The sequence below is a fragment of the Peromyscus californicus genome, unplaced genomic scaffold, assembly GCF_007827085.1.
Source record: "Peromyscus californicus insignis strain IS unplaced genomic scaffold, ASM782708v3 Scaffold_6__1_contigs__length_162567912, whole genome shotgun sequence".
NCBI lineage: Eukaryota > Metazoa > Chordata > Mammalia > Rodentia > Cricetidae > Peromyscus > Peromyscus californicus.
Window position 1 is genome coordinate 135,649,361 of NW_026294584.1, and position 13,921 is coordinate 135,663,281.

Below are 13,921 nucleotides of genomic sequence, written 5' to 3' on the forward strand. Positions count from 1 at the left end.
GGAGTTTCAAAAGAGGGGGTGGTCACAAGTGTCCCTGTGGAGGACAAGTCACTGAGAATGTGAGTCATCTCCAGAGCAGGGACCTGGGAGGGGCCTTCTGAACCCAAGCCTGACTGCCCAAGCCCATGTGCGTGCAATTGCACACTGTGTTGGACCTCGCACATGCCCAGCTGTTTGACAAGGTTGATCAAGTGTGACAAGAAACAAGTCGGTTGAGTGAGTTAGTCACCAACCTTCTCTGTCATCATCGGAGCGCCATGCCATTAAACTCATTCAAGCTGCCATTCAGGTGGCTGAAAAAGGACATGAGCCTATGCTCGACTGTCAGCAGAGCCAGTTTTGAATAAAGGCAGGGTAATGAGGATCCCTGCAGTTCCTCTAGCAGAGGCCAGAGAGAGCGAGGAAAAGGATCCTACAATCAAGGCACTTCACACGGGCCTCTGGCAGCCCTGGGAACTACTTCCCATTCCTTAGGCTCATGGAACATTAGCCCTCAAGCTCTTCTTTGGACCATGGAATTGTTCTTTTGTGTCTGTGGTGCTGGGACTCAACTGCCCTGGTGTGAGTTCTGCTCCTAGTGGATGACCTTAGTGTGGATTCCCTTGCCTGTGTAGGCTGTTTAGGGGTGACTCTGGCCAGTGTGAAGTCTATAGGAGGCCTCTGCTCTACGCTTCATTGTGAAAGCCTTCCTCATCTGCTCCCTCAAGGCCACTGGTCTTTTTATGAACTAATTAATTTATGTTTTTAGTATTTTAACTTATTTTTTTTTTGTCTGTGTATGTAGTAGAAGTAGATCAGGATATGTCTCATTCATTTTCTGTTTCTCATCACGGCTACTTCTGGGTGGTACACTAAGCAGTCTTTCAAGAAGTTCCGGAAGCGTGAAGGGCAGGTGCTCCTTAAGGATACAACTGAAGGGCTGATGGCCAGCTAAGCAGGTGAAGGTGCTTGCTGATGAGGCTGACAGCCTGAGTTCAGTCTGTGAAACACACACAGCGGAAGGAGAGAAAGTTGTCCATTGACTTCCAAGAGTGTGTCTTGGCACATGTGCCCCCTATATATACATGCATTAAAAATGTAAAGAAAAAGGTCTAAGTGAAAAATGAGAAGCATAAAATAAGAACAGACCCACGAATTGTTTATTGCTGGGGCTGGAGAAATGGCTCCGTGAGTAAGAGCACTTGCTATGCAAGCATGGAGGCCTGAGTTCGGATCTCAGAACCTACGTCAATTTTTTTTTTTTTTTTAACAAAACTGGATCACGTTCCCACACACCTCTAACCTCAATGATGTTGGGGACAGAGACAGGAGGTTTGCTGGAGTTTTTCCAGGTTTAGTGAGAGACCCTGTCTCAAAGGAAGGAATTGACGAATAGAGCAAGATCCTTTACATCCTTCTCTGACCTCTGCCCACACACAGACATAAGCCTCTGTACACATGTGTATATACCACACACACACATTCACACAACCAAAAAAAAAGAAGGAAAGAAAGAAAAAAACCAGAAAATATTTATTGCACAGAAGCTTTCCCAGATGAACCTTTAATACTGTTACTGATAAACTCAGAATTTTACATGGGACATGAGCAATTGTAGATTTGGAAAGGACTCTACTACACTGTATTTAGTTATATTTATTTTGTGAGTGTGTGTGTGCGTGGGTATGCCTGTGTGTGTGTGTGTGTGTGTGTGTGTTCATATGTTTGTGAACCTGTGTAGAGATCAGAGGACAGTTTCAGATGTCTTCCTCAATTGCTCTCCATGTTGTTTTCATATATTTATTTATTGTGTGTGAGTGTGTTCAGTGTATGTGTGTGATGTGGGGAATATGCACAAGTGCATAGGGGACACGTGCTTCTGTGTGCACGTTCATGTAGAAGTCAGAGCTTAACCAATCACTTCCACCTTATCCTTTGGGGCAGGGTCTCTCACTGAACCTCGAGCTCATCGATTTGGCTAGATTCCTGGGCTTCCCAGGTCCAGGGATCCATGGGTTGGACAGTTGGCTCAGCGGTTAAGGGCACTTGTTCTTGTGAAAGATCCAGGTTTGATTTCCAGCACCCACAGGGAGGCTCTCCACCTCCTCAGGCACCAAGCACACAAGTGGTGTATAAACACAGACACATAAAATAATAAAAATAAATCTTAAAAAAAAAAGGCTCCAGGGACCCTCTTTTCTCTGTCTCCCCAGAGTTAGGATTACCACTAAATCACCACACAAAGCTTTTTTTCTTTCATGTGTGTGGAGAAGAAAGCTTTATTTTATCCCAGGCTTGGGATAATAAGAGACTGTCTCAAAAAAAAAGTCCACATTTTCTAAGGGGAAAGTCTCAAGAATTTTTTATACAGTGATGGATGAACTATCTCATCAATGTGATTGCTAGGGACAAAACTCAAATCCTCATGCTTGTAAGAGCAAGAACTTTACAGGTTATATTTTAATATAGCTCTCTTCTTTAAGGTAATAATTATTATTAAGAATTTTATCTATTTTCCCTTCCCAGGGTGTTTCATGTGTGTCCCTCTTAAGGTCCTCCTTGTAGCCTGGTTATCCTTTGCTTTACATCTAATATCCACTTGTGTGTGAGAACATACCTTGTTTGTCTTGCTGGGTCGGAGTTACTTTAGGATAATTTTTTTCTAGTTCCATCCATTTCCCTGCAAATTTCATGATGCTATTGTTTTTTTTACAGCTGAGTAATACTCTGTTGTGCAAATGTACCCCATTTTCTTTATCCATTCTTTGGTTGAGGGCCATTTAGGTTGTTTCTAGGATCTGGCTATTACGGATAATGTTGCTATGAACATAGCTGAGCAAGTGTCCGTGATGTGCCAGACCTTGTTGACTCCCCATGGGAGCCCTTACCCTCTCTGAGGAGTGAATGGAAGGGGAGGCAGGGGAGCAGGAGGAGGATAGGGAGAGGGAACTGTGGTTGGTATGTAAAATGAAAAAATAAATAAAAATAAAATAATATATAAAAAAAGAATTTTAAGGGTAAAACTGGCTAAATGTTAGATAAAATTTTGTACATTTAATTTTTTAAAATATTCACTATTTCCAGGCAGGATGGCACACACCTTTAATTCTAACCCTGGGGAGGCAGAGGCAGGTGGATCTCCGTGAGTTTAAGGCCAGCCTGGTCTACAGAGTGAGTTCCAGGACAGCCAAAGCTGTTACACAGAGAAACCCTATCTCAAAAAACTAAAAAAATTCATTATTGTTATTATTGTTGTTATTATTATTATTGAGACAGCATTTCCTTTTTTGTGGCCCTGGCTGTCCTGGAACTCACTCCGTAGATCAGGCTGGCCTCGAACTCACAGAGATCTGCCTGCCTCTGCCTCCCAAGTGCTGGGATTAAAGTTGTGCACAACCACCACCAAGATCATTTTTATTATTTTTAATAATGTGTGTGTACGTATATGCATGTGAGTGTACGTGAGTGCAGGTACCCATAGAAGTCATCAGAGTTGAATCTCCTGAACTAGAGCGACAGGTGGTTGTGAGTCTCCTGATGTGCTTGCAAACAATATACTTTGCCTCTCCTGCTGCCCAGTCCCAGCTCTCACAACTAGAACACATGGACAGCCAGTTCTAGAATTTTATTTAGTTATTTAGGTTTTTTTGAGACAAGGTGTCCTACATGCTAACAAACTCTCTGTGGTCACATCCTAGTCCCCAGCAAACACACGCCTCTGCAGCACTATGGGAAGTGCTCCAGGCTGTGAAAACAAAAGTCAAGGGTTCTCAGCTGGCCCTGGCATGCTTTAGAGCCCCAACTACTCAGGAGGCCAGGACAGGAGGAGTGCTTGAGCCCAGGAGTTCAAAGCCAGACTGAACAAGATTTCTGGCCAGTGGAGCTCAGTCTGATGCAGTGGTTCTCAACAGTGGCCATTTTAACCCCCAGGAGAGGTTCTGTGAGGTCTAGATACAGGTGGAGTTACTAAACTGGGAGAGGGAACATACCCCACCTTTTTCTTGACACTTCCTGGATAGGAGTCAAGGATGCTGCCAGGTGTGGGACAATGCACAGGGCCACCCCCACAAGGGAGTGTTTGACCCACTGCTGATAGCGGAGATTTGGGAAATCTGCTTTAGTAAGAGAGAGAGAAGTTCAAATGGACAGTGGAAGAAGTTTCCTCTTGAGGTTTAGAGGTAGAGCCCCTGAAGAGTGGGATCCTGGATCAGGGTGGAGGGAATGGAGGGGTGAGGGCAGGGGGTGGAAGGGTGAGGCAAAGAGAATAACAAGAGCGATGGCCTGGGGCTATGAAAGAACCTCTAGCAGGTCGGGAAGGGACCCCAGGGCTTCACCCACATCAGATAAGGGCTCTTGGACCTTGATGAACTGTTTAAGTGGCTAGACTAATTAAAGCTGTTGTGTGAAGCAGGGGCAGGTGGGTGGGGTCCGGGTTGGGGGGACGTGATGGTTTACACCTTTAATCTCAACATTCAGGTGGTAGAAGCAGGCAGATCTCCATGAGTTCAAGGTCAGTCTGGATTACCTGGTGAGTCCAGACTCAGGAAACCCTGTGCTATGCGAACAGGAAGAGTGTAGCTGTGTAGCGAGGCCAGGGAGGGGGTGGACCTGACTAACAAGGACTCCAGGCCAAGCCAAAGACTCTGGATCTATATAAAAGAGAGTCACCAGTTACTAGTCCCAGAGTGAATGAGGGAATGTGCATCTTATAAAATCTACTCAGGGTTCCATGGAGGAGGGATTGAATGGGGTCACGTTTGCTACAGGCAGGAGAGTCAAAAAACCGCAGTCAGAATCCAGCTCAGAAGTGACAAGATCAGTAATAAACAGGGGTGGTGGGTCCAGGGGATGAAAGGTAAAGTAGAATCAGGGCGTGGCCTAAGAAGGAACTTACAGGACGTCCCTGGGTGTCTGCTGCACCGCAGCAAGTGGACAGAGAGGAACTTCACAGGACCACCCCTGGGTGTCTGCTGCACCGCAGCAAGTGGACAGAGAGGAACTTCACAGGACCACCCCTGGGTGTCTGCTGCACCGCAGCAAGTGGACAGAGAGGAACTTCACAGGACCACCCCTGGGTGTCTGCTGCACCGCAGCAAGTGGACAGATAGGCCACGGTGCACAGTCAACAACAAAAGAAGGAACAGAGAAGGACAGGACAATTTTGTTTCCTTTTTTTTCTAGAAACAGGGTCTCTCTATGTAGCCCAGGCTGTCCTTTGAAGACCTGAGTGTAAGTAAGGTGACCTGTGGGAAATTAGGAAAAATGGGGAGGTAGAGAGCTGAGCCCCAAGGAAAGGAGATGCTGTAAAATATGAAGGTGCAATGCTGTAAAATGTGCAATGCTGAGGCTGAATTATCGGCTCCCACTGTTCTTATCTCTTCTGGACACATGGACATTGCTACTTCTTCCCTAAAAGCATCCTAATTCTTTTTTTAAGCTTATTTATTTATTTGTGTGAGGGCATTGGGCTCATGCATGCAACTTGGGAAAGTCAGTCTCTCCCTCTGCTGTACGGATTCCAGGGATTGGACTGAAGTCATTGTCAGACTTGGGCGCAATCACCTTTACCTGCTGGCCTCAAGCATCCTAGCTACTTGAAAAAAAATTTTTTGGATTTTTTAAAAGAAGATTTATATTATTTGGAAGAGATGGTGAAGAGATGACTCAGAGGGTAAGGAAACTTGCTGTTTTGCAGCAAGAGGCAGGTGGATCTCTGTGAGTCTGAGGCCAGCCTGCTCTACAGATAGAGTTCCAAGACAGTCAGAGCTATTACACAGAAAAACTCTGTCTCAAAAAAAACAAAACAAATGGATGGATAGAAGATAGATGTAGTCAAATGGTTTCCTGTGTCCCACTCGGCCTGCTGTTGGGACAAATCTCTCTTACCTGTAGTCCCACGGCCGCTTATAAAATAATCACTCTAAGGCTTATATTAACTACAAACTGTATGACCTATGGCTAAGAACTCTTGCTAGCTAGCTCTTTCATCTTAAATTAAGCCATTTCTATTAATCTATGTATTGTCAAGTCTCTGTGGCATTATGGGTCTACTGGAATGTTGTTCCTTGGGTGGCAGGCTAGCATCTCTGCTGTGGATATCGCTCTGTATAAATAAAATGCTGATTGGCCAGTAGCCAGGCAGGAAGGATAGGCAGGACAAGCAGAGAAGAGAATTCTGGGAACAGGAAGGCTGAGTCAGGAGACGCTGCCAGCCATGGCCATGAGTACCAACATGTAAGATACTGGTAAGCCACAAGCCATGTGGCAAGGTATAGATCTATAGAAATGGGTTAATTTAAGATATAAGAATAGCTAGCTAGAAGCCTGAGCCATTAGGCCAAATAGTTTAAATAATATAAGAGTCTGTGTGTTTATTTTATAGGTGGGCTGCGGGACTGTCAGGGCTTGGCAGGACCTGGAGAGAAAACTCCAGCTACATGTCTCCTCTGCCTCTGCCTCAGCCTCTGAGCCATCTTGACAATTACAGGATTTTTGTTGTTTTGTTTTTGTTTTTCAGACAGGGTCTTACATTATTACTCAGGCTGACCTGGAATTCACTATATAGTCCATGCTAGTCTCAAACTATTAGCAATCCTCCTGCTTCATCCTTCAAGTGCTGGGATTGCAAGTATAAACCAACATGTATGGCTGTACAAGAAAATTTTTAAGTGTTTGTGGTGGTTTGAAAGAAAATGTCCCCCATAGGGAGTATATACATTTCGATTGGCTTTGAAAATTATAAATTTACAAGCTCAAGTTCCATTTACTTTTGGGATACCATCTTACAAGAACTCTAATTTGCAGTAAGGCTCGTTAAGGAAGGGAATGGCTCAGTTGACTTTAGCCTACTGGCTATGGGTGGGTTAAGACCTCTGTTGGTCTTTTATGTGTCAAACACACAGATTGCAAGCCCAGCGCCACTTTGAGATCTTTGGCAGCAGTTAACTCTGCAGCTCACACACGATTGAGCCTGTATGATAATGAGTATTCAGAGACGGGTAATGCCTGGGGGGCGCTCACCAACCTAAAACAGAGCGCCTGTGTGGTGTCTCCATGATGGGTAAGGTGACCTGCTGACGTCCCACGCAACCTAAGTCAGAAGCTCATATTTTAGTAAAAGGGGAACCTGTAGTGTCCTGGCCCCCGTTTTGGGTAACTGTTGCCTTGTTTGCTGACCTTGACCTTGATATCCTCCCTATGCTAATTCCCTGCCTGGTTCCACCCTCCTGAATGCTTAAGGGAAGTTCCTTGTCTGTGTATCCTGCATATTGGGCATTAACAGTTTAGATGCAAGATTGTAAAACATCGGTAGCAAACTTGTGCCCTCCAGGGTTCTCCCATTGTGCTGTAAGCCTGTATTTAAGACCTCCTCCCTCCTTCAATAAATGGCATTCGGCATTAAAAAAAAAAAAAAAGAAAAAAGAAAAAGAAAATTTTAAAGTGTTTGTGGTGGTTTGAAAGAAAATGGCCCCCATAGGGAGTGGTACTATTAAGAGGTCAGGTGCAGCTTTGATGGAGGAGATGTGGCTTTGATGGAGTGGTTGTGGCCTTGTTGAGGAAGTGTCTCTGTGGGGGTAGTCTTTGAAGTCTCATATGTGCTCAAGCTATGCCCAGTGACAAAGTTTACTTCCTGTTGCCTGCAGCTCAAGATGTAAGAACTCTCAGCTCCTTCTCTAGCGCCATGTCTGCCTGCACGCCACCATGTCCCATGATGACAATAATGGATTAAACCTCTGAAACTGTAAGCCACCCCAATTAAATATTTTCCTTTATAAGAGTTGCCATGGTCATGATGTTTCTTCACTGTAACAGAAACCCTAATTAAGACAGTGTTAAAGCTACTTCATATGACATTATAAAGGTGTACATTTTTCTGAATCTATAAAATATACCTCAAAACTGGACCCTGAATGGAGCCTGGAAGCACAGGTCTGTAATCCCAGCCATCTAGGAACCCAAGGCAGGAAGATCAAAAATTCAACACTAGGCTTGACAATTTAGTGGGACCCTGTATTAAAAAATACAAAAGGAAGCTGGGTGTGATGGTGCACGCCTTTATTAACAGCACTTGAGAGGCAAAGGCAGGCACATCTCTGTGAGTTGGAGGCTAGCCTAATCTACACATCAAGTTCTAGGTCTGCCAGGGCTACACACTGAGACTCTTTCAAAACAAGCAAACATAAGGGGAAAATAGGGGGCTTGGGATATAGCTCAGTGACAGTATGCTTGCCTAACATGTATGAGACCATGAGTTCAATCCCCAGCACCAGAAGCACACATAGAAAGAGTAAACCCCAAACTGGAGGCATAACTCAAGGGCCGAGGGCGTACTTAGTATGTACAATGTCAAGGAGTCAATCTTCAGGATCAAAAAGAAGAACAAAACCAAAACTAAGCTAGAAGTGTGAATCCTGGGGGCTGGTGAGCTGATTCAGTAGGTAAAAGTGTTTGTTGCCAAGCCTGAAAACCTGAGTTCGATCTCTGGGACCTACAAATGTGCCATGCATGTGCGCTCTCACACACATACACTAAATGACCATCGTGGCATGACAGCAGGCAGGCATGTCACTGGAGCAGTAGCTGAGAGCTCACACTTGAGCCACAAGCCACTCTGAACCACAGAGGGTGCTAAATGGAAATGCCATGGACTTTTGAAACTTCAAAGCGTGCACCCAGTAACATACCTTCTCCAAAAAGGCCACACCTCCTAATCCTCCCCAGTGGTTCCACCAACTAGTAAATAAGCATTCAAACATATGAGCCTATGGGGCCCACTCTGCTTCAAACCACCACAGCAAGGGACTGGACTCAAGTGCAGGTAGCTTGGCTGGCATGGCACAAGGCTCTCTGAGGGATCACAGTACAACTTGCATTTGGCCACCATAGCTCATACATAATTTCAGACCACATTAAAGACCCACCGTGGGCCAACAAGTTGGCTTAGTGGGTACAGATGCTCGCCACTCAAGCCTGTCAACTGGAGTTCAAGGCCCAGAAGCCACATTAGGTCCAAATGACTCCACTGTGTCCTCCAAATGCACATACACCCACCAAGACATAAAGAGCCACAGAGACAAAATTAACCTTTATGTGTCTGTGGTTTCTGTTTTCATTGGATTTCCTATCTAATTTTGTTAACAGTTTCATTGATGTCATTCTTGAGTCATACTTAATAAACAAGGCGGGATCACTAGCAAGAAAGACAGAAGAATGCAACCAGTTCACCTGCCTAAGATGAAGATGTTTTGCAACCCAGCTCCCTCAGGGAGAAGTGGAGAATGACTGAATGATGACTTTATGCCCAACTGCTGTACAAAGCTGGATGACGGCATCGCGGGGAGCTGGGAGCTGCAAGCAGCCCGGTGTGGCACGTTGCTATAACTACCGAGGGCTGCCTGGGCTGTCAGAGGGTGAAAGGCTGTGTACAAACAACTCCTACCATTGACTCAGCTCCCTGTGGTGATCACAAGCTCAAGGAGCAGCCAGCCTTGACTTGTTCCTTGTCTTTGAAGGATAACCAGGTTTCTTTGGTCCTACCAAAACACCTAAGCAGCCCCTGCAAAGATGCCAGCTCTGGATATTAAGGATGTACAGAGATACCAGGCAATATACAGAGATATCTAACCAATGTATAAATCTTCTGTTTGCTTTTTTAAATTTATATTTATTTAAGTTTTATTTGAGACAAGGCTTCTCTATATGGCCCTGGCTGTCCTGGAACTCACTCTGTAGACCAAACTGGCCTCAAACTCAAAGATCTGCCTGCCTCTGCCTCCTGCGTGCTAGGATTAAAGATGTTTACCACCACCACCTGGCTTCTGTTTGTTTTTTAAGACTGCATGACTTTTTTGCCTGCATGAATATAAGTATCCTCTGTTTGTGTGTGTGTGTGTGTGTGTGTGTGTGTGTGTGTGTGTGTGTGTGTGTGTGTTGCCAACAGAAGCTGGAAGAGGGCATTGGATCCCCTGGAACTGGAGTTAACAGATGGTTGTGAGCTGCCATGTGGGTACTAAAATTGAACTGTGGTCCTCTGGAAGAGCAGTGCTCCTGACTGAGCCCCCTGGCTGTTTGAGGTTTTTTTAGACAAGGTTTCACTCTATAGCTCTGGCTATCCTAGAACTTGCTATGTAGACCAGGCTGTCCTTAAACTCACAATCAGACTGCCTCTGTCTCAAAGTGTTGGGACTAAAGGCATGCATGCCACCACTCCTGGCTAGTGTATAAAACTATATGCAGGGGGCTGGAGAAATGGCTCAGAGGTTAAGAGCAGTGGCTACTCTTCCAGAGGTCCTGAGTTCAATTCCCAGCAACCACATGGTGGCTCACAACCATCTATAATGAGATCTGGTGTGAAGGCACACATACAGGCAGAACACCGCATACATAATAAATAAATCTTTAAAAAAAACAAACAAACAAAAAAAAAAAAACTAAATGCATGTTTGCAAAAAGTCAGATTTATAGACTCAGGCATGGTGATGTATACCTGACTGGAGTTCCAGCAATTTAGAAGGTGGTTTGAGGTCATCCTCCTGGGCTATATGAGACTTTGTCTCAACAAACAAACAAACAAACAAATGAAAGAGGTGCTGCCCATGATCAAGGCTCTTGCAGAGGCCCCAAGTTCACTTCCTAGCACCCACATCAGGCAGCTCACCACCACTTATAATTCTAGGTTCAGGGGATCTGGCACCTCTGGTCTCCAAGGACACCTGCCCTCATGTGCACTTACTCCTGCACAGATACATGCATAGTTAAAAGTAAAGTTTTGTTTGTTAAAGAAAGAAAAGAACAGGAAGTTTATAGAAGACAACACTGGGTGATTTGGGGGTGTGGTGGACTTCACCTAGGCCCTGAACGTGGCAGGCAAGAGCTCTATAACTTAGCTATACATTACAGTCTCCATTTTAAACAGTATCAATATAAAATGCAGGTATCTGTGAAAATCAGAGAAGTGGACTTTGGGGTGTTTGTTTGTTTGTTTGTTTATGGAAGCCAGGCTTCCGAGCCCTGGTGAGTCTAAGGCAGGAGGCACCTCCACCAGTTCTCGATGCCCAAGATCAGAAGAGGGCTTAGGATTCCCTGGAAATGGAGTTATAGATGATCAAGCACGTGCATGGTGAAAACTGAATCGGGGTCCTCTGCAAGTGCATTAAGTGCTCTTAACTGCTGAGCTATCTCTCCTGGCCCTATTTATTTAGTTTTTTTAGTTGTTGAGACAGGATTTTCCTGTTAGCTGGCCTCAAACTCGAAATCCTCCTGCCTCAGTGTCTGAGTGGTAAGATTACATTGTGACTGTTTTTACGATAGCATGAACTCCCAAATCCCATTTCCTAATTTATTCAAATAAATTAAATAAAACTGGGCTCTGCTGCATGCCCCTGTGCTGAGAGATTTTGCTCAACGGGTCTGATCAGCCTCCCACATTATTAAGGGAGCAATCTTAAGATGGCCTCTGTTCCCAGAGGATGCTGGAGGCGGCAGCCCTTTGGTGAGGTCACAGAAGTATCCCCAGGGTGCTGGGAGCTCCCTTAATTAGCACACCTGAGAGCTAGGCCACGCTGTGTTGACTAGCTGCTGCCAGGCCTCAAGACTCAGCTTCATGCTCTGGCCCAAGGTGGAAAAACACTGGGGCTTCCTTTTTTCTCCTGAACACGGTGGGGAGCAGTGAGAACTTGACAAAAGAGGCCTCCTGAACACTAATGGAAAGCAAACTCCACACAGCAGAGCCCAGCATGAGATCCTGCTTCCTCTATGCCCTCCTAGGAAACAGGCCTCCACAAGAGGGCTGAGCTGAAATAGGGGTTAACCTCCGCAGGGGAGCAGCCTCTAAGGGTAAACTCAAGAACACCCAGAGACTTGAAGAGGCCTATGGCTCATATCATTCATCTCCTCAGGCAGCTAAATATCCTTCAGTATCTCCCTACTCCAGAACCAAGGGACAGTATTTCCTTCCTACTATTTTTATGTGGAAATTTCCTGCTCCGGATTCTGTGGGAAAGAGAGGATGGTATAGCTGGGCTTTGAATCTGTCTTCCTTGATGTTAGTCTGCATACAGGCCATAATGCCTCTGTCTTGTACTTTTTTTGTTTTAATTGCTTTAGAAAGTTGGGCCTGGTGGACCTGTAATCCCAGCTGCTGGAGAGCCTGAGGCATAAGGGTGGTAAACTCAAGGCCATCCTGAGCTTGAGTGAGTGCAAGGCCAGCCTGGGCTTCTTAGTGAGAGCCTATTTCATAAAAAGAAGTTTGAAGGTATGGTTTAGTGGTAGAGCATTGCCTAGTATGAGCAAAACCCTGAGTTCAATCGCCATATCACCACCACTAAACACATATATACACACACACAATTTTTATTATTTATTTATTTATTTATTGAGGCAGAGTCTCACTATGTAACCCTAGCTGGCCTGGTACTCCCCATGTAGTGGGATCCACCTGCCTCTGCCTCCTGAGAGCTGGGATTAAAGGCAGTCGCCACCCCAACAGCTCACTTAATTTGTTATTTTTAATTAATTATGTGTGGATGGATATGTCTACCTGTGGGTATGTGCATATAAATGCAGGTGACAGAGGTGACAGGTCCCCTGGAGCCGGAGTTATAAACTGTTGTTAGCCACCTGATGTGGGTGCTGGAAGAGCACCCAGTGCTTCAGCTCAACTCTCCCCCCCACCCCCAACAGCCCTGGCTGTCCTGGAACTCACTCTGTGGACCAGGCCAGCCTCGAACTCACAGAGATCCTTCTGCCTCTACCTCCCAAGTGCTGGAATTAAAGGCATGTACCACCACCGCCTGGCCCAGCTCCAAATTTTGATTAATTCTTTTGTTTTGCAGATCTGGAGAAGGAGCCAAGGGCCTCAAATACGCTAGGCTAGTGCACTTCACTAGATTGTGCATCCCAGCTCAGTCCTGCTATATAGTTTTTAGTGTACAATTAAATGTATTTTAGTATACCCAGAGTTGTGAAAACAGCACCACAATGAATTTTAGAACATTTTAATCACTACTAAAAGAAACCCCTTAATAATAGTGGGTCCCCCTTTACCCAGACCTCCCCTAACTTCCCATCACAGGCAGTCTCTGATCTTTCTGTTGCTGCAGATCTCCATATTCTGCTGCTGGTGACCTCTTGAAAAACTGGTCAACCTCTTTGAATATCAACTTTGTCTTACGTGAAACTAACTGTAACGAGCCCCTCACCCTGCAGAGCAGTGAGAGTCAGTCTAATTGGTTCTCACTCCCTTTCCTTGGGGCATTAAAATACTGAAGTTTTTGTTTGTTTTGGATTTGTGGATTGTTTTTTGTTTGTTTGATTGTTTTGTTTTCAAGACAGGGTTTCTCTGTGTATCCCTGGCTGTCTTGGAATTCACCCTACTGTAGACCAGGCTGGCCTAAGCATCCTGAGTGCTGGGATTAAAGGTGTGCACCACTAAACCTGGCTGTATTTGTGTTGTTTTAACAACATCCATGTTGAAGCCAAGCCCATCTTCAAACTATAATTTCTTTTCTTTTTAATGATTTACTTTTTATGTGCATTGTTTTGCCTCCATGTATGTCTGTTGCTGTGGAATAATCCTCTTGTACATGTGAAGATTTGTGACTCGAATTGGTTTAATAAAATGCTGATTGGCCAGTAGTCAGGCAGGAAGTACAGGTGGGGTGACCAAACTAAGAATGCTGGGAAGAAGAAGAGCAGAGTCAGGAGTTGCCAGCCAGATGCAGAGGAAGCAAAATGAGAATGTCGTACTGAGAAAAGGTACCAAGCCATGTGGCTAAACATAGATAAGAATTATGGATTAATTTTAGAGTAAGAGCTAGTTAGTAATCAGCCTGAGCTACTGGCCAAGCATTTATAATTAATATAAGCCTCTGTGTGGTAATTTGGGAAGTGGCTGCTGGGTATTTGGTGTTTTTTGTTGTTGTTGTTGTTTTGGTTTTTTTGT